The following is a 22,829-nucleotide window of genomic DNA, read 5'->3' as shown; positions in this document are numbered from 1 at the left end:
GTTTGTGTAGTACCTATACAGTATACATGTTATTAAAATATAATATAATAATTAATAAATTAATTTGTTTCACGAGATATTATTCCACGTTTACCATATAGTTATTATTTTTGTAATTGTAATTTATAAATTGATATGAATTTCAGTCTCAAGTAAATATTTGAACCTTAACTGAAGTGTCATATATTATATTGTTTTGTATGAAACGTCGTATTTAATAATGTAATTTACGTGAACAATAAACAGGGTACTATTCCTTGTACATCTCCTTGGGTAACAATCAACACTTGACAAAGGGCATGTATAAGCCATGTACAACATCATAATATCATGTTCTTGGAAAGGTCATGTACCTAAATTAGGTACCAAGTAAATTTATAAGTTATTTTCCACACTTTAAATTTCACATTATTAAATTACATTAGAGAATTGTGACCGACTAAAAAAAACATCTCTAAACCAGGAAGTCTATGACTGAAATTTGTATAAATAAATGTTAAATGTCTTCCAACACAATTTACTACTTATTTTAGAGATGCATGATGTTATTTTATGTTTAACGTTTTAAATATTTATTTAATTTTTCAACTAGGTGAATCATTCAGGTATATATTATAACCAATAAATAACCATTAAACATTTTGATTGATCAAAACCGTTTTCGTATTGATTGTGTTATTTTAAAATGTATAATTTTTCATGTATATGACTTTAACCCTTATAGTTTTTCACTAAAATATTAAGTGAACTAAGTAAAAACTATTTTTAGTCGGCCTTTTAAATTATTAAATTACGTATGAACGGAAAAGCTAGGAGTTCTAATGGTAAGTATTTTTTCTCTAAAACTACTATTATGGGACATCGAACGAATTTAAAAGTTTTATTTAGCCTCATATCTATCGATTGTTAAGTGAACACTGCAAACATATAGTACTTATGATGGCGCCATAACGTCACATCTTGGTTTTTTTCACTAAAAAATAAAGGGTTGAAGATCATCAGTCATAGTTCAGAAACCAAACACTGAGTCCAGACTTCCAGATGCAGTTTGGAAGTATTATAAATAGTGATGCAAGACACATAACAGTAACTGTTGACTAATAATTGAATACGTTTTAACCACAATTATGATTGGTTAAGGTAATACTTTATAAACAATTAAAATTTCCCAAAATACTCCACTCTCTAATAAATTGGTGGTGTAATGTACCAACATACCCTCGAGCCACCTCTTATAATATATCGATATAGTCAATATATTGACTTGAGGTATTAAGACATTTATCGATAAAATACCGGTTCATTAAAAAATTAAATTTTTTTAGTTGTAAAAAATGTATTAATTTTTAAAACCTTAAGCTAATTGATTCTTTTTAACTAACTTTTTAACCTAACCTAGATGATAGATGGTAGGTAGATATGATGTAATCGTTTTAAAGAGGACACCCTACAGCGCATGTGTTGTCTCTGTCTTACAATTTTACAAACGCAAATAGTACATTCTGAATACCTAATTAATTTAACTATGTTATATTTAATTTTAGAGATAATTAACCTATCACCAAATTTTCAAGTAAGTATATTATCTAGTCAATGGCATACGTTTTTTTATATTTTAATTTTAAAGCGAGTTATGAGAAATTTAAAATGTATAGATAAACAGTTTACTGTTTTAAAACGATCATAACTTGCTTAAAAATTAAATTATAAAAAAACCTAAGTCAACGATTATACTTTAATACGCTTGTTCAGAATATACTATTTTGGTATATGATATTATCATGCGTCTGTAAGACAGACACAACGCATTCGGGTATGCGGTGTCCTCTTATTTCTTAAGAACAACATTAACGATTTACTTCAGACACATTGACAACGTGTAAGGAATCGATTTCATAACTATATTATAACTTTACAGTTGTTCATATAGTAACATAACGAGTATAAGGCGTACATATTATGTTCACGATGATGGCATATTATCTATTTTCTAAATTATATGTCCCGCGAGTACAATTATTATTGCTATAACACATTCATGGGATCCGTAGACCTTATACTATGAGATTGCGTTTAATATAACATATATATATATATATTTATATTTTAAACATGTTTTGGTGGTGCGATTTAATAACTCTGTAAACTTGTTTTTTTTTTTTTTTTAATGTCTTTGAATTTGCGTACGCCAGATGCTTTAATAAATGAATAAATAAATAAAAACTTTCGGTGTTTTGTGAGCATCGTTCACCTTTCGCGCCTACCTGCAGGTTTTCAAAGTCTGAATGGTAAAACCACGGAGGGTCGGCGGCGTTTGAGGCGATTGCTGCGCCTGCGCCCTCGATGCCGCGGGGGGCGCGAAACGCATCGCCGTGGTACGCCGACCGAGTATCGTGTGCCGAGCGGCTTTTCAGTTGTCCCCACACACCGCGGCACGGAAAATGTTCGCGGAAAGCGCACCGTAACCGTTCGTGACCGCGACGCACATCCGATTCGCGCCGTCCGCACGTTGCACGTCTCGTTTTCGACCAGATAACGGTACCTATTCAAGAGCCTCGACCCATCGCACCCCTCTGTGAGTATAACATACGTTTTATGATTACACACCGCATAATGTCTTGTATACTTTAGAAATTGTCGTGACATTTAATATATATTTTATTTACCCATGTATTGGTGTCCGTCATTCGATTGGTGGCCCGTCTTCGCTATATTCTGTCTGTCAGTGCTATATCCGCACGCCGCCAACGTATTATAGTACCATCGTAGGTATTAGGTAAAAGGTTAAACGATAAAAAGATACACGTTTTTTTTTTTAATCTCAATTGCATTTTTCACGTTTACTTCGCGAGTGCATCGTTCAATGCACCTGCAAGGGTTACGGGACGATTCAAATCTCAAGTTTATCTCAAGTCTTTAGTTACCTACGGGGTCATATACGGTTTAATACGCAAGGTGCTGCAGCTAAGAGTCCCCTGTAGACGTACAATTGACTCATTATAATCTCTATATTAGTTTAATACATTAAAAAGTAATATGTGATTAGATAATATTATTGATACTGATATTATGTAAACTATATTCGTAGATTATGCATAACGGACGTATTAAAAATGCAACGACAAAAAAATGTAGAACAAGACGTACTAGCATAATATGATTACCATTTATTATCAGTTTTATAAACAGTCTTTTTCATTTTTTTGTAAATAAAATAAATACACTTTACATTATATGCGAACAATTCTCAATTGTAGAACCTAGGTTTGTGTTACAATGATTTGTTATTTTAGTTATATTTATTAAAATGTGCAATGTAAGTAAGTTGGTTATTATGAATACAACATGTTTTATAAGTGTGTGTTATGTTTAATATGTATACATTGAAATCTGTTTCGAGAAGTAAAGTCAGTCTTCATAATAAAACAAAAGTTAATGTGTATTATGGTTATATGCATTAAGGGTTTTTGGAAACTTTCGTTTAAAACTATTATGTGTTGCTCCCTCTCAAAATCGATTGTTCTAAATTTAAATCACTTTGAAAGTTTGTTTAGAATTTGCGGATGTAGTTTAATTCAATATAGATCTTCGTCAAAGATAAATAAAAACAATCGTATAAAAATATCACGAGAACCTACATTATTCCTTTTTTATCAATTTATATAAATCATTTTTATTAAATTTATATTTTTAAAAGTATGTCTAGTACAATACAAATAACTCACAATAAAACAGTCATTTGTACATAAGTATATCAAAATGTATTCTACTCAAATAGTTTTATTAAATTACGTTGAACAATTTTATGATAAGACTTTGTAAAAAAAAATATATATTGTTATTTTTTCAACATTAAATAAGCGCCAGGATACTATCCTACTATTCACAACACATGTATTTCATTGAACTTTATTCCACGTAAACACAGAATGGGTTGAATTGTTGAACCCTTTATTTAAACCAACATATTATATAAAATAAATTAAATTCAATTATCATTAAAATAATTTGTACAAAAATAAACAAAGAAATTACTTTAAACTTATACCTTAAACTTTTTATATCCAACTATACTAGCAAAACTTTAAAATTGATCAAAAATGTATACATATTGTTGTGGTGGTCAGTTACTAATAAATTATCTAGCGTACCTACCCGAAAAGAATATAGTGAAGTTTGAAGTCAGCGAATTGATTCATTACATCAAATATGTATTATTAATCATAAAATCCACTATATTCACACTGACTTACCAATTGTATGTAAATTATATTTAATACAATATATTATATTAAAAGCAAACAAAACAATTCATCATAAAAATCAAAACAATTGACATACCACTATTATAGTTAAAAAGTTTTTCAAGTTTATTTCAATGGTTGATGAATAAAATATGTTTATATATATGTATGTATGATTTAATATGCAGGGTTAAAAATATAACTTGAATTGTGAAAGTATAAAATATATAACACAATCATAACAAATACATTCATAATTTGATAAGTTATATTTCAACTCCAAACTCATAAATTATAGAGCGTAATTTAAAAACAGTTTTGATTATTATAGTCATCAGGTGTAATAATAGTTATTACAGCCCAGTTATCAATGGCTGAAGAGTAAAATATAGGCAGGTGCGACAAAGTTATGTTTTCTCAGTTGTCGTCTGGAAAATAGTAAATAGTGATTAAATTATGCTTTATGTGAAATATTTTACATTTAGAAGGAGGCCACATATTCCGTTTAAACCATTCCGACATAATTTTTTTTTAATTATTTCGATCGATAATAATTTTTCAAAAAAATATTATATTATGGTGTACCTACTTATAGAAATCCGTTTCACTTGGTTTTCTAATTTGACGTTTGTTGTGAGTTGATACAATATTATATGATATACCTACACGCTAACATCCGCTCATCACAAAGCTGGTCGATGCTGCAGGGGATTAATGACACACACGATTGCGACAAGGGTAGGCGTGTGTGTGTGTGTGTGTGAGTATATTCCCCTTTGGCGTATCTCTTAGCTTATCCAAACATTTTATATAGTGACGTATACCAACTGCTGTTCAATATCTCGAGTTAACGAGATGACGGCAAAGAAAATAAATCTCAGTAATATCATGTGAGACCGTGTACGTTTATTTTCACGTTTAACGAAAAACACCGGATTACCAGAAACGCATCATGTGCTTTTGAATCGAATGGTTAAGATTTTTATTCACCTCCCCTCGTTCGCCCCGTAAATTAATTAAATTAAATTTCAGCTCAAAAACATATGGTATTATAATATACAATAATAATAATAATATTATGGTCAGATTATTATTAGCTCGAATAAAGTACACGCCTATGACGGGTTATAGGTAACCATTTATATATATATATATAAACAATAAACAATATAATTTTTTGAGGTGCGTGCAGTACGCTTAGAAGCATGTCAGATACGTCTGTCGAATGTACGTATATCGTCTTGTATCTAAAAATACACGCATGAATGAGTGTCTTAGGTCACGTGTTTGACGAATGTAGGTGTAAAAATAAGAAGTATATTTTGTAACGTCCTTATTAAAACGATGCCTACGTATTTATGTGTATATAAACTATACATACATGTATGACGTTTTGTATACGTACACCGAAAGTTTGTATCCAATTAAGTTATGAATTTAATATGACACGTTCGGCGTACTATTAAAAAGAGCCTAGTCACCGTTTTTCTTGTAATGTTAAAATTTGAATAGTAATATTATGCACTATGCGGTTATTATAACCTCGAGTACCACATCTTATGTAGGTAGGTACCATGTATAAATGTGTTGCCAATTTATAACGTAAAGTTTAAGTCGTCGTTTTATTATTACCGTCACGACGCAAGAGAACCAACATTTCGTGAAACAAATTTCGAGAAGTTCTATCAACTTATAATAAATTGAGAAAACTGCGGTACAATAACACAACAATTTAAAAACATCTTTACACTAATATATTGTAAGAACATTATTAAATTTGACAAACTTCTGTACTTAAAACGGAAGTAAAAATATGTGTATTTTTGACAGTTAATTTTAAAATTAATTTTCATGAATATATTACGTTATTTTTGACGTTCAGGTTTGGAATTAGTAAGAAAAGTACAATTTCGCATTTAAATTTAACTGCGATGTCGAAAGTACCCACTCAAAACTCTTTCTAAACTCTAAAGTACATTTCAACCACCAAGTAGTCTATTTAATTCAATATTCATCACGTTCGATGCAATTCAAACAAGTCTTCAACTTAATTGCAGTGTTTTAGAAGGAGTACTCTTATTTTTAATAAATGTAGGTACCTATAGTCATCGAATTATGGTCTCTCAAAATGTTACATAAAATATTTGTTGTAACACTCAACTATTCCATCAGGCTGGATTAAAAATCGATAAAACTAATTGTTTTTCTAATTAAATAATTCACTTTGTATTTTGTAAAATTATATTTGTCGAGACCGATGATTTTTACCGAGTTTCCATAAATAATAACAAAAAATAAATAAATATTTGTTACATCGCAGTTACAAATTTCAAGCATAAAATAATATTTAAAGTTATAAATAGTTACTTAGAATAGGTCTATCGTTTATATATATATGAATAACAATTATTCTCAACTGTATTTAAAAATATATCATAACTATTGTGTTTTTAACAGAAGTAAGATAGCCTTATAGGTTGTGTTTATATTTAAATAACCAGTAATCAGTTAGCATTAAAAAATAATATTTTGCTTACTTTCAAATAGTTTCAATATAAATAGCAAATAAAAAAAAAATATTCAGACATTGTTAGCATATCAATTTAGGCTATTCTTTTTAAAATTATTTTTTCTTTACCTTAATGATGCAGAGTTGTTAAAAATATTTACTAAATGAAAAATTTAATTTTTAGATACTTTGGTAACAGGTAGGATTTTAAAACTTGATTGCAATATGTCATCTCGGTGTATACCAAACATACTATTAAACTTTGAAAATATGTTCATAGATGCTTACGGACAGAAAAATGTATTAAACTTAAAAATTATTTAACCCTATTTAATAATTAACCAATAGGCAAATAAAATAAAAATAAATGTCCAAGTGCTAATGCAGATGTATTTTGTGTGTTACAAGATTAAATCCTTTATACATTTTCTTCCCTGCGATGGCTCGAGTATGACATATCATTATACATTTATAATTAGGTAACTGTAATGCACGTAGAATCGTCTTTTAAATATAACAATATGTATTGTTTACTTTAAAATTCATTATGATAATGCAAACAGTAAAATATAATCTTCTCGTTACCGATGAGCAAATAACGTCTGAGTTTTTCAAAATGAATTAATAAAGAAACCATAATTTGTTTGGACGGTTTCTATACTTTTTAAAAATAGTAATACTTAAATAAATAATTTGTCCTTCATCCTAATTAAGTGAAAAAATAAAATAACTTCAATTTTAGTGGACAAATTGATTATATAAACTACTTAGATCTAAGTTATATTTTTTTTTTTTATCATTTCATATAGTATTTAAATTGTACGTTAGTGACTAATACTAATCAAACAATGTACTATTATATTATATTATATGAATATAATATTATCAACATGATTTCAAGTTCATTTAATTATTGGTATTTATATTTTCAATATGTAAGCTATTCATAACCATAACTTTTCAATTTAAATTTTGTTAGTAGTAAAAATAAATAAATATATTACAAAGCATAAATAGATTTTAAAAAAACAAATTAAACTACAACCAATAATTTATAGAATATACCTATAAATGTGTATTTTTTTTTATAAGCTTTTTAATCTAAGCAAAATTATTTTATTCTTTTGATAGTTAGATTATAAACTCTAAACTCTAAAGTAATAAAAAATGTCTCAAAAACAAAGAAAAATGTAACTATATTTATTTATACTTGTTTGATGGGATAAAACATTATTTTTAAAAATGTACATAGTATAATATCTATTTTTTATTTTATACTACCTCCAGTGTGCCTTGGTTAGGTTAGGTTAGGTGAAGTACCTCACGTTAAGTACATTAAAAATAATGGCCAATTTAGTCAGGTGTATGGGTTTTATAAATGTATTACCTATTGAAATACATCAAAGAAATATCATAATAATAATATTATGATAGGCAGTAAAAAGAGTTCATGACAGTCGTGTAGCTAAATAGCCTACCCAGGACGCCATGTTATAAAATATATTTCATTATTATCGAAAAAATCTACTAACGCGTCACATAGGCGCAACTAGTGACATTTTTGTGAGGGGGGGGGGGGGGTTGCAAAAATTGTATCAGAAGCACAAACCCTGATAATTAATATATAAAATTAAAACTTGGAGATGGGGCTTACCCCCAACACCCTGATTGCGCCCATTAATCCATGTAAAAAAACTAAATAAATATAAAAACCTACAAAATATCAAATACATTTTATAAGTAGTTTGTTTATTTACTAAATAATATGCATATTAAAAAGACTCTTTTGTAGATAAGTACTCGCGTAAAACAGACGTACCTATTATAATATAACTATAATATTTTACGTATAATTAAACATGTATGCCAAATTGTAGTGCGTTGGCTTCACGTGAAAACAATTTAGTGGATTTTATATACGAAGTAAATCAAGACGTATAACGGAAAAAGTCTAGAAAAACGATTTTTCAATATGGCATATTTTTTTTTTTATAATAATTATTATTATCATCGACATCAGATCGTATTTATTTCTATTTACTGTACAGAAGCAGACAAGTGTTCCGGCTCTGATTATAGTCACTGACGTTGAAAAATTACTATTCGTTACAATAAGTCGCCGAGCTCACAATTATGTTAGACTGTTAGAGTGGTCGTGATTTGGATCGGGTCAGTTTGGGGGGGGGGGGGGGGGGGTAGCACGTGTACGACGAGTTCGTAACGCGCGGGCGTTGTTAGCACGCGAAAAAGGTAAAAAAAAAATCGCGTGAGCACGTTTTTCACAAGGGTTGGTGGGTGATGGGTTAATTTAAAAAAACAATATTTCAACTTTTAGAGGCACTGGTTAATTATTTCATTGCTCAAAAAAAAACGTAAAAATGTAATCGATTTTTAATATTTCTATAGCCGTTTCTTGAGTAATACATAAATATTTATTTTGTAAGTTTACACCACTACTGACAGGATTTTTAGAAATATAGCCTAATTATACTGTTATTGTTAATAATAACTTATTATTAATAAGGCATTGTAAATTGTAGTTTAAAACGAAATAAACATTTCTAATTAATTTTTTTTAATGTTATCTATTTATCCTAGTGATTTTATTAATTTATTAACAAAGCAACACTTAATAATATGGTATTAATAAAAAACATTCACGTCATGAAATTACGCTTTGTCGACTAAATATCGCCGGGATAAAACTGATTCATAAAAATTAAAAGACCACCGGGGGAGTGGAGTGGGGGTGGATTTCATCCACTATATTATCCTCACCGTGCAGCTCCTCGCCCCTCTATGGGCACACTCCACCGAGTGCTGGTCCAGATTAGACGAGACTATTCACAGCAGTATATTGAACAACAACATTCAACCATATTATAATATCACTCTCCTACCGGGTGGTGGTAGTTATGAACACACACATACGCTCAAAGTGTGTAATAAAATAGGACCGATGTGGGGGAAGTGCTCGGCACTTAGGACAAAAAATTATAACCGAATGCCCCCCCCCCCTCCCGAGGACCCGTATAATATCAGTCGTATAAATTCAGGCACACACACACACACACACACACAATAAGCGCCCACGCGTATACAGTCACGTACGCACGCGCAAGGTCGCCTGCTCATTATTGAACATTTAGGCCCTCTTGTGTTTATTAAATTTCGGTATGACCTGAAAAACGTGTTGTTCTACTGGCGCGTGACCCGTCCCCGTTAGAATTGCTCCAGTTTCGTTTACGTCCAACGCAACCCTTGACTGTCATGGTATAGGCACATTTTTTTGTACGCCACGCCTATTCACCGGTCATCCGCCAAATTAGAAAATAAAACTCGCATTTTAATACTCTCATTTTTTTCCGAACGTTCTTCCTGCCTTCTCCTTCCGCGTATTTCAGCAACGCCCAAACATAATTACGACGGTTTTTCTTTTTTTCCATAGACGTTTAATGCGAATAAAAAATATGAAATTCGGCGAGTGAATTTTTTTTTCAAATAACGCACATTTTACTTAACATGCATATTACACCAGAGAAATAGTTTCGAGAACCGCATCTTAAGATCCAAGACACTGCGGTTAAGGCAGCGATTGAGTGTAGTATTAGATATAATAAATGTCAAGTTACCTATTTAATATTTAGTTTCAATTCGAATTCAGACACCATTTATCTTGGTGTACAGATTTTCCATCTTATTTAGGTACTAAGGGAGATTCGTATTTTTTATGGTTAAATCTCATGATACCACTAAATAATAATTATAACTTATAAGTAACGTGCAAAAAACGGCGATGGTTGACTGTGAAGTAACTAATATCGTGAAATTATTCCCTTGCTTATTCGTTTTAACCTTGGGAAAACTTTTGAATTACATTTTCGAATTGTTTTTTGTTTACAAATCGTATTGTAAACAATGCGTGTGCAGTATTATAGTATAAGTCTAGCGTGTGCAATAAAAATAAGACATTTTTGTTAGTTTAGAGTTTATAATTTATATACTATTAATAACAGCCTATTATATACTATTATACTTATGGGGCAAAATAAAACTACCAGATAGTTAATTTATGTGTTATCTATTGAATTTAATCAATAATGCACACAATTATTTTGGCTAATAGTGTAGTATATATTGATCCGAATTCTCGATTTAAAAAATAAATATGTTAGTTGTGGATTTGTTTTACAATTTAAATTCACTAGGTAACAATAAGAACGGACTTATATTCGCCGAAAACAAAATATAACGTGAGCTCAATAAACCCATTTATTTATAAATATTATATTATTAATTTGTGAAATGTATGAATAAATAGGAGAACAAAACAAATATACAACTAAAACTATTTTATTTGAGACATCTATCTTATTTACTACGCTAGCTAGACCGAAGTTTGGCCAACATTCTTAGAAATTGATTTTAAATATTTATAAATGAATAGGAATATAAGTTAGGAGCAGTACTTCCATTTTCAGCCATTCCTGTACTTTTTTTTTGTCAATGTTATATAATGATATATCTATAACATATTTTAATAGGAACTTGTGTTTTTTACAAACTATTACGAATATTTACTAGGTCGATCATTTTAAATCAAATTTAATTGTAAAACATATACAATATTACGAAAACAATGTTTACTATGTGTTAAATAGATGTTCATACTAAATAAACAGTCTTTCATGTCTTAGATTATAGAATTAATCAACTTAAATATTTTTGTTATTTGTTCTAATATGACTTAAAAATGATTTATGAAACAATAGTTTTCATACAATTTAAATGACGTGTAGAAAAAAGTATAAGATATTGATTATGAAAATATACAGCTGTAAATAAATACAATGAGTGTATTTTTTCGAATAAAAATATATTTTTTATTTTATTCATTACATTTTTTTTAAAATCATCTATTCAATATAAGATAGGTACTATATTAGAATATAAAAATAGAAATGTTCAAAATATAATTACTTTTGTATTAAAGTTACTCGTTATTTAATAAAAGTGTTATTCTAATCGTATGATAAAAACTAATTTTAAAATACGTCTAAGTAATTATTGATATTTCTTTGTCATCATCAAATATTGTAACATTGAACGAATTATTTAACAAGACAAAAATCTGCAACCAAGTATTCTGTGTTCTAAAATGTTTTTAATTTAATAGCGTTTGAGTAATATTTCTTGTTGAAAACTCTAAAAGTCTAAAGTAAAGCTTATTTTAAAATTTAATTTTGATGATAGTGTTAAAGTCATTCAACTACGGCTCGGAAATTCCACTAATATTTAATACTTACAAGGAATTTTGACGGAATTTATTATTATTATTATTTTTTTTTTATATTAAATTCGATTTAACCATAAATTTGGACTTTTGTAGTGATCACCGAGTTTTTTGTGTAAGCCATAAATATTCTATAGCGTAGAATATGATACCAATTACTAGAAGATATAATATATGAACGATTAACAAGTCGATGATAGGACGTATCATGGTGAAATCAAGTACGGAAAATATTGTTTTATATCATAAGTTCGAATAAGAGATGGGTATGACTCATCAGGAACAATTAAAAAAAATCTACAACCTATTTTAAATAATTTCTGGAGAACTGTTTCGACAGAATAATATTATGCAACATATTTTGATATTTATATAGTTATATTGATGTTATTGGTGAAAGTCAAAAATTATAATATTTCGAACCGCCATTGGATAATGTCATATCATCTACTACAGGTCTAGTACATAAATAGACATTTTTGATTGGACAGAATGGGTTAAGTTATGTCATATCTTGAATCATTTACGCCATTTTTTTTTTTAATTAGCCGATAATAATTGTTAATTATATATGATATAGTATTATGACGTGTGTTATAGATAACCAGTTGATATGTACATTGTACACACAAGTACGCAACATACAGACATTTACATAACGATTACAATCAATAGTGTTTTTATTGTACATTGTGGAGTACAATTCGAGGTGAATTCTAGTCGTGCGACGGACATATAGGTACCTGTGCGACGATCACACTTAAACATCCTTTGATGTTCGTTAGAATACCGATAACGATCGGATGGCTCGTATAACATAAAGGGACGCTTGCGCATTATCTCCAGTTATAATATAACTTTATGTGCATATATTACGTGTCGCCGAACCGGCAATAATGCACGATAGTACTATATGCTCGACATTGATATAAATATATTATAATATTATACTGTATAATATAGTGTTTTACAAACAATCGTCACCCAGCGTGTTCTGCGGTTTTTTTACGGAAGTTTTTCTCTTATTTTTCAAACCCTGCATCCTGCAGTACACATACCTACTTCATTATTTAAATTCGATAAATTATTGGCTAAACCAGACGTAGAAGTGTATGAAACGGTTTATTCTTACAACTGACATGTGAATAATAATATATAGGTTAACACTGATCATCCTGACCCCCCCCCCTCCCTTAACGTTATGCTCAAAAAACTGGTGACACACACTTACGCGACAATCACACTTAAACATCCTTTGATGTTCATTAGAATACTGATAACGATCGGATGGCTCGTGTAACATAAACGCACGCTTGCGCATTACCTGCCTATACAGTTTTATTACACCGAAATGTGCATATTATATTATTATGTGTCACCTCCTACCGACTTATAAACGAATCGGCAATGATGCACGATAATACTATACTCGACATTTACATATTTTTATACCATATAGCGTGTTTTACTAAAAATCGACACCCAGCGTGAAATCGGCTAGAGTCCGGCAAACGGAGAGTATAACGGTTTACTGGTCGTCATGAGTATACCTACCGTAAACAATATGGTAAGCGACCGCCTAGGCCATGTTCACCGACGTAGTTGCTAGCCGCGTGGATTTAGAACCTCGTCGTACGGCGATTTTCACCAATTGGTAATACAATTTAAATGTGTTGGCAACTTTCCGAATGCTTCTGTCTGCGACTATTTCAAATGCAGACTCTATATAACTGTGGCCTTAAGCCGGCCAAGGCGTCTACCGTCCATATCACTTTGTACACGGTTTTTCAATGTATATTCAATAAACTATAAAGAATTTATATAATAATATATGGTCACGACGAACCGGGGTAACCGGAATATTTTCGGTCGTGATAAGACTGCGCGTCCGCAAGCGCATATTATCAAATACTGTTATATGTAAGCGCGAAGAAATGTCGGCCAAACGAGTTTTCGACAAACCTCCATATTATTATCTGCACCCCAGGTCCGACGAAACACATCGGCAGTTTAGCGGATTTTACGAGCGGGTCGACTCGTTAAGGTTGGATGCATATCAGTCACCTATACATTATTCACAGCCCACAGGTTCCGTTGTAGAAATAGCGACAATTTAATATGTCTCTGCGGTGAATATTTTGAATTTATCGTATATTATAATGTGTACGTATATTATATTCGTATCGTATAAGTTCGATAAATCCAGGTAAACCTTTGGGGTAAAATAGTCGCACGACATATTATAAATATTATCTTTCATTAGCGTCGCTTTGTAATTTGTATTATAACATTATTATCAATATGAATCTCATACTATATTATATAAGTCACGAACATTAGATCTTATCACAACCGTTTTTATTATTCTTGCCGATAGTCGGTTTGATAGGGCGCGAAAGTCAAAAACTCCCTAAAATGACGTATAATATTGTATAATATTGGTCTTCAGATATATCACGGTACACGTATGACACCTAACCGATTGTGGATAGAATATTATATGATTTGGAGAAGTAGCACTGTTTGAGGTTTACTTTTAAAATAATATTAATAGGATAGTAAAATAATTTTGACGAGTGTGTCTTACTGCATGACATAAACACTGCGTATCAATGCGGTTTGACGATGGGTATTATATTGACGATAATATTATAATATAAAGAAACATATGAATCCAAAAAGTTATTGAATAGGCATTCATCAGAAATTTAATAATTTCATAAAAAATGTATAAATTAGATGTATACGTAATCGATCAATTCGTGTTTTTTTACTTAAGATAGCAACTAATAATAATTTATTCACTCGTCTTAAATGTTTTTTTTTTTTTTATATACAAAAGCCAATTTTATATTTCAATATTCCACACCATTAATAATGATAAATAAAAATGAATACATCAGAAGAAACAATTAATTCCGGTATGAAAAGAAAGTTACAATACAAAATAAAATTCGTGGCAGAAAATATAAAGCGAATTTATATTCATATTTATTTTTTACTCGAGGAAGTGTTTGCAATATTAGTTAGTATTATGTACCCTATATAATAAACTTAGATTCCATTAAGCTACAATATTGTAGCCTCGAATAATGCGGTAAAATGTTAATATCTATATCATAATATTTTATTACATTATATTTAGAGCTAAAAATCAAACAATATTAGTAAAAAGAAAGAAAAAAAATCAATGTTTGAAAAAAAAGTCTCATCCTATTCAGGTGTTTATTGTTCTGATTTAAATGGTTACCACGCGGTGTTAAATCGAATTTTTTTTTATCGATCTTAATTTTTACTGAAAAATAGTAATTGACCCTAAACTAGGTACTATATAGTTTAATTATTAAATGTAATTTATTAATTTATTAAATTATCGTTTAATAACTAGTAAACTTAATTTAACCCAAATAGTATTTCGTCAACGAATAATATTATTACAAGATGTTTCTATTTCTGAAGTACTAAATTATACTATATTCGCAAACAGTCGAAAGGGGAACTAATTTCTCCATTGTGGACTCTTTATATATAGATTATTATTATTTTATATAATCACGAGCCATATTAATTGGTTTTGAAATTCTCCAAAGTTATTTACAATTAGAGTACGTCATGATAAGCGGGTTATTATTACACAACATGCTGTTAATAATAACGCCATAACGGTTGTGGATTTGAATTAGGTTATTTGGTTTAGAATCAGTGCTTAAGCTGTTAGAGTTTGATAATTTTCTCCATTCAGGTTAATAGGGTAGATGCTATACCTGATTTGGGGTGCTATTATCGTTCTGTTTGTTATGTTTGTACACATGCCCATAATATAATAATCACAAAAATATTTTTTAATTATTATTTTTTTGTTACAAGTTTTATTTTTTATAACAAAATTTTTCGAGGTATAATTTCTTAAAAAATTGCTTGCGTTTGGATGAGAAAACTAAGACAATTGACGATTATGCTACGAGTATCTCTTAAACATAAGATAAATGTTTATACATTTATTTTTGATCGATATAATTGGAATTTATTTTGGTTGTAGTTAATTCCTCAGTAACTTTTGAATAAATGGCTGTGTATTACCGTTTTCCAAAATATTGTAATACAAAATATCGAATACAAATTATTGTATAATGATACAGGATAAATATTATATTCTAACAGAAACAGTGTTCAACTAAAAAACTTAAACAACATTGAACTGAAAATATTTCTCAAGGACAATCATTAATTATATAGTTAAAAACACCAATTTATATAGTATATTAATTATATATTATAAATTTTAAACATATTGATTTTTAACTAAACATTATTATGTAAGATCTGAGATAATATTGGTCAAATTAGTTTTGGTTATATAGTATAATAAATTGTAGAATTAATAATTAATAAGCTCTAGAATCTAGACCAAAGCGTGGAAATTTTATATTTATAAATATTTTGTAATAAGCAGAATTTAATCGTTTTTTTTTTTTTATGTAGCTTGATTACTAAATTAATTTAATTTTCCAGTATAAACTATGTTTTACATTAACAGTTTGATGTATGTTAATTTATTATTAATCACCTGTTAGGGAAATAACTTAGTTATTTATGAATTTTGTATATGTGTTATATTGACCTAAATTTGTTTACATAATCTATTTTCAACTTTCTTTGCTAAAACTAGACAACAATTAGTTTGTTTTTGACTAAGAATAAAATAAACATAAATAAAATATTAGATGAAATATTTTTGATGAATATAATTTAGGTTTTTGGGTCAAAAATAAGGTTAACCTAATAACCTTATAGTTTATAGCTTAGTTCACAGGCATTTAGAATTTATTGAAGCGGTTTTGACATTGATGACATTTAAATGAACTTTAAAGAATCAAGATATCATCAAAAAAAAAATTCAATGACTATTCGTTTAAAAATCATAAGTGTAATTTATAATATTATGTATTTAATTATCTATATCTTTTTGTTATAATTTTATAACTATTGTCAAGATTTAACACTATAGCTTAATAAATAAAAGCATAAAAGTAATTCAAATTTAAAGTTAGATTACATTTAACAGAACAAACATAATGTCTGAAACAACGGTCGTTGCCTAATTATTAAAATATTATATTTATGATTTTTTTGTAAATAGATTGATCATTTTCCGGTGTTTGGTATTATAATTTATATAATGATGCGTGTTAACAAAAATAACATCCATAATATTGTGTTATTGTAAAATGTTACATTTAAAATCAAGCATCATTGTCTAAATTATATTACATTTTTTCTTAGAACATATACATATACAATATTATACATATACATATACATACGCTATGTTTTTTCAATTTTAACAAAAATTGCTATGGTAAAAATTGTTGGAAAATAATATAAATCATTTTGTTATTATAAAAAAACATCAGTTTGATAGGAATATGGTAAAAAAATAGAATTTTTATCATACTCTGCGTTGTCATGCCTTTATTCTAATTAATCCTTTTTAAAATTTTAATTGAAGGAAACTTAATTATGTAACAATAACACTTTTTATTCATCATATATGTTTATTTAACTACTCTTGTTTTTATGAGATCATTATTAACAGATGATCGTATATCATTTGAACATTTTAATTACCATAACACTATTTTATACTATTTTCATCAACAATATTTTAATAATAAGTATAATATACATTTCCATAACGCCCAATCACAAAGAAGTTCCAATTAATGGTATATTTAAAGTATAAAAAAAATCTTGAAATGTGAGATGATTCAATTAAAAATAATGATAATAATAATAGTTAATATAACCTTAACTTTAACAAGCATGAAAAAATCTAAATAAAACTGTGTGTTTTTTTGTAAGATCCAAGATTATTTTTATTCGTGATGTATTGCACAATGATGAATTTTGTTGATATTTTCTAAGTTTCAGGATACATTAAAAATAGGTGCAATTATAGAGTTGCCGCAGAGGGTATATTTATAAATACATTTCAATTAGTTTCAAAAACAATTCAATGTTTGATTTTAAATCAAACACAAAAATGACAGAAACTAATGAATACAATTTTTTAAGAAATAAAATATAAGGTAACGGCTTTCCCACTGTACTAGCCTGAGTATCATTTGTGATTTATATTATAATTTTGTACTTCTGTAAAAATCTCGCCAGGTACAGCTGTAACAAAATAATATTTTCGCAGTGATTCTATACATCTATTAAGTACGAATATTTTTAAAGAAATATGATTGAAATAAAAAAATATTCTTCAAAAAAATCATAATCGATTCTTTTTACTGACACCAAATAAAGTAGGCAAACATACTTTTTAAAATAAACTTGAGCATTAAAACGATAACTAACGAAAAATTATGACGCAAATGACTTGCCATTGAAAAATCTTAGCTGTTATGCAGTCGTCTATGCTAATAATTTCTAATAGTTTTTATACCCTTTTCCACAATAGTGTACATGAAGACAATGAGCACTATGTTACAACTAGTTGCGTACTTTCCAACTTATTTATCACAGTAATACATTAATTTAAATAAACAACATGGATGCTATATAAATATCTACCCATTTCCTTTCGCATTTGTGGTATCATTTTAATATGATCATTTTTCTTTAAATATTTATATTATGATGCATGTACAAATGAATTAATGAATTGGGTTTGCCCTTGTATTTTTTTTGTTTTAAATTATACATTTTTATATTTATCTTCCAACGGTTTTATAAATTGATCTCAGTCTACCTAAATAAATTATATAAAAAAGTATTTATCACGATTTTTTTTTTACTTATTGGGAACAAAAATTGAGAATTTTCATGAATAGTTGTTTAACTTCATGTTCATTGAATTGTTGCGTACAAATGTTTGATATTTATGCTGTTCAAAATTTGTTTCTAGAAGAAAAATGTTTAAAGAAAGAAGTAATACTGTGCTTTAAGATTTTAGGAGGTGATAGAGACTCGCTGAGTGTTTAACTTATTTGTGATAAAACCAAAATCAAAAATGTATTAAGTTTGTACATTATAATATATTATATTATAGCATATAATATTTGGCTACTGAAAAAATTATGAACACTACTAGATTATAGTTTTTAATGACTATGAAAACACTGCTGCTGGATTGTACAAAATTAAATTATTAAAAAAAAAAAAACTTATAAATCAAAATTAATAGCCAGACATATTTTTTATTAAACTTAAACCAAATATAATATTTATATTAAATATTATATTATATTTTTTTCATAAATTATGATACATTTTTCTTTATGTTTATATATTTTTTATTGGATGAAAAATAAAAAATATTATCTTCTAGTAAATACGCGTTACACATGAGTAAACAATTAATTAACTTTTCAATCAATTACATCGTTAAATAAATTGTACAGTTACATTTTGGATGAATAAAATTAATGAGTGGAATAACAGGCGACACCAAATTAAAACAGCTTATATAAAGTAATTAATCGGAAAATTGTATATTACATAATAATATGTTAAACAATAGTTATCATCAAATGTACGTGCTGAACATCATTTTGAAAATTAATCGAAGGTACTTTATTACGTGGCATACATAAAATACAATATAAATGCAAAGTTTGTGATAAAAGATTGAAGCTATGAATATCTGAATTTCCATTAATCGAAAATATATAATATATATATTTTAATAAGATAATTTCAGTTATATTCTTCATTACAAGTCATGGGAAAATGTAGTGAAATTGCATATACAAGACGACGTGTTATATAAAAAAAATATAGACATTTCGTTTCGTTTACGTATTATGTTAATAGTCCTTCGAAATTAAATAAAGATAAAAAAAAAAACAATTTATATATACGCCTTTAGTGATTCAAAGTCATTTTAAATTGTTATCAATATAAATAATATATTTTAAACTCATATTAAACCTTAAACAAGTGTAATCGTCTGTCTCATTTTTCATGTCAGTACACTCCGAAATGTTATCTTTCATATTATAATATTCCGCCCACTTTTATAATTTAGAAATTCATAAAATTGAATTAAATATTTCTCTAACATTTAATTACTTGAAAATGAAATATATACACGTGCAGTACCAATTTTCTAGATTAATTTTGTTTTAATAAATTAAGATAATATTACATTTCATCAAATTAAAATTCAAGTTTGAAAATGCAACCATTATAAGTTTTTTTTTTATTGACAAATAGTTTGAAATAAAATAAACAATAATTAAATTAATAATAGTTGGTAGGTATTTTAATTATTTTTTTCTAGTAATTATTAACAATGATTTTTTTCTCAAAAATAACCAATACAATTTTTTTGTGGTTGAAAATTACGATACATAAATATATGATAATATAAATTTACTGGGAAGCTACGACCCTGTGTTTCAAACCACACGACTATAATATGGGTAGCAGTCTGACATCGGGTTTATTAAAAGTGTATTAGAGAAAAATTAACGACCAACACTTGAGAAAGAAGATTGTCTTTGATTGGGGAATAAAACACGTTCATCAGTAAATAATAAATAGGAATGTCAACAAGCTAACCGATTTTTGACAAACAAACCAAACTGAGTTTAAAATATTATGTAAGTGGCGAATATAAAATAGGTATAACTTAATAGTATAACATATTACGATAACAACGGTCGTGGAACGATGCTTTTGAATATACGTTGGAAAATGTTAACAATCAGTCACAATAAAAAGGGAAAACTCAACCGAAAGAATGAAAAATAAAATAGTTTTTAAAACGAATTCCCGTCAAATGTAAAATTTCATTCGGCCGTCCGACTGCCAACGGGCGATCACGACATTTTCGTCTTATTCTCGCACGCGTTTACGCCTTTACGGAAATAAACCTAAGTAGGGTTCGATGGGTGATCTTCCATGTGAGCAGCTACCACCTTGCTTTTGACACAACACTATAATACTCGTTATAATATGCGTTTTTCTTGCGAAGGTCATGGCGAAAACAAGAATAGACGACAAGAGATCAATCGCGTGGGAACGAATGGCTCACATCCGGAAATCGTTATTATAATATTTTATTTCATTAAACTTTAAGAAGTATATCTGCAAAGTATATCTGTGGAGTGGATGAGGTAGAGGAGTCCATTCGGCATAATAATATGTACCTACTCGTGTGCTCGCAGGCTGAAGCAGGACGATCAATAGAATAATATCTAATGAAAATAGTAACACGACTAAAGGTGTGTATCTGTCTCATATAATAATAGATTTTTTAGATAATAAATATTTAATAGCTATAATATTTCACCGTAAAGGGGAAAAAAATGTTCAAGTAAACAAATTGAATTTGGAATTTATATCAGATACTTACTTGTTACTCGTATCTATGCGGAACTATGAATACACACAAATTCATAGGTACCTAGCCTATATAGTATATAATATGTATAACGTTATACAGTATGAAAACCGCAAGATATATTATTATATAACAATATTTTACATGAGTCATGATAGGTTTAAGTAAAGTGAAATGGATGCAATGCAGTGGTACTTTTTGAAACCAGCTCCTCGTAATTAAAATACTTGGTGAAAAAGTGAAAATGATGTAATTACATTTCTTTTGACCGAATTATGAAGTATTAAAATAGATATTATTAATTATTACATATCTAGAATATATTATTATGATAGTTTGTAATATTTAATTATGGAATTTGAATATTCCCTGGGTTCGTTTATTGGACATTTATCGGAATTTTAGTTTTTGAATTTCGTGTTCATCAGTTCATCATCAACATTAATTATCAGTAATCATTAAACGAATAGAATCACGTCACATTGTTTGTCGGCAAAATTTCATGGGTTGCAGCATGTTAAAGTATCGAGTAACGCAATAAATCCTCTGTCGATATTTATTACGTGCGACAAATGAGGAGGTCCTCGTTCGATGAAGGTTTAATGTAATGGAAAATCTAAGTGACTTTTTCTAAAGTGCCCGAAGTGTTTTCTTAAAATTCCATCTTTAAAAATATTCACCAAACAAAATAATCGATTTTTTTTTTTTTTTAATACGAACATATTTTCCTGCAAAAGTATTTTTGAATTGTGTTCTACAATAGCCGTCACGAACTTGTTCAAGTTTAGTCAAGATAAAAGGTCGCCGTTAACAATTAACATTACGTGGATACACTACGAAAAAATTAACAAAAAGCTTCAAGTGTTTTTTTACAACATTTTAGTACTCCTGATACGCACATAAATGAGTGGTATAAGTTTTTAATTAACATTACCACTTTCAAAAAACATTGAACGTTACGGAAATTCTTTCTTATCGGTTTGAGTTGTATTAAATTAAAAAAAAATATGAGGGTTATTACTATGTTTGAAATGCTTACAAAATAATATAGTTCATTATTTTAGATCCTGAGCTGGTTTTAGCAAAAATGTATTTTTTTTCCGTCTGGCATTGCCTTTTGGTGCAAAAATAATGCTTCAATTACTAACTTCGAGATAGTATATATGGCAAAGAATTGGATCTAGTTAGTACTTAAGGTACTCGAAATTTCAAATAGATACTAACTTGTTTTCAAAATAATCAGTGAAAACTAAGACAAATACGGGAAAACGGTAGTGTATACGCGGCTTAAGTTTTGACAAAATTGGTTAGGCTATAAGTCGAACTTAGTGAATTAGATTTAGACAAAACTATCTATAGGTACTGATGAGTGATGATTTAATAGATTCGTGAGATGAATTTACTTGTTTTGTTTGTAAATTTGTAAGG

At 28.4% G+C, this 22,829-nt stretch overlaps 1 protein-coding gene across 1 annotated transcript in view; it reads left to right on the top strand.

Annotated features, from left to right (window-relative positions):
- The first annotated feature begins 2,427 nt into the window (after positions 1–2,427).
- LOC132945057 (neuropeptide Y receptor type 2-like) overlaps positions 2,428–22,829 on the top strand; it is a 75,218-nt gene continuing 54,816 nt past the window's right edge. The window contains exon 1 of the mRNA XM_061014677.1: positions 2,428–2,575. The gene's annotated coding sequence lies outside the window, so the exon portion shown is untranslated. The remainder of the gene's footprint in view (positions 2,576–22,829) is intronic.

Source organism: Metopolophium dirhodum, chromosome 5 (genome assembly GCF_019925205.1).
Source record: "Metopolophium dirhodum isolate CAU chromosome 5, ASM1992520v1, whole genome shotgun sequence".
NCBI classification, from domain to species: domain Eukaryota; kingdom Metazoa; phylum Arthropoda; class Insecta; order Hemiptera; family Aphididae; genus Metopolophium; species Metopolophium dirhodum.
Note: the sequence above shows the minus strand (reverse complement) of the source record. Positions and strands in the feature narration are given on the sequence as shown.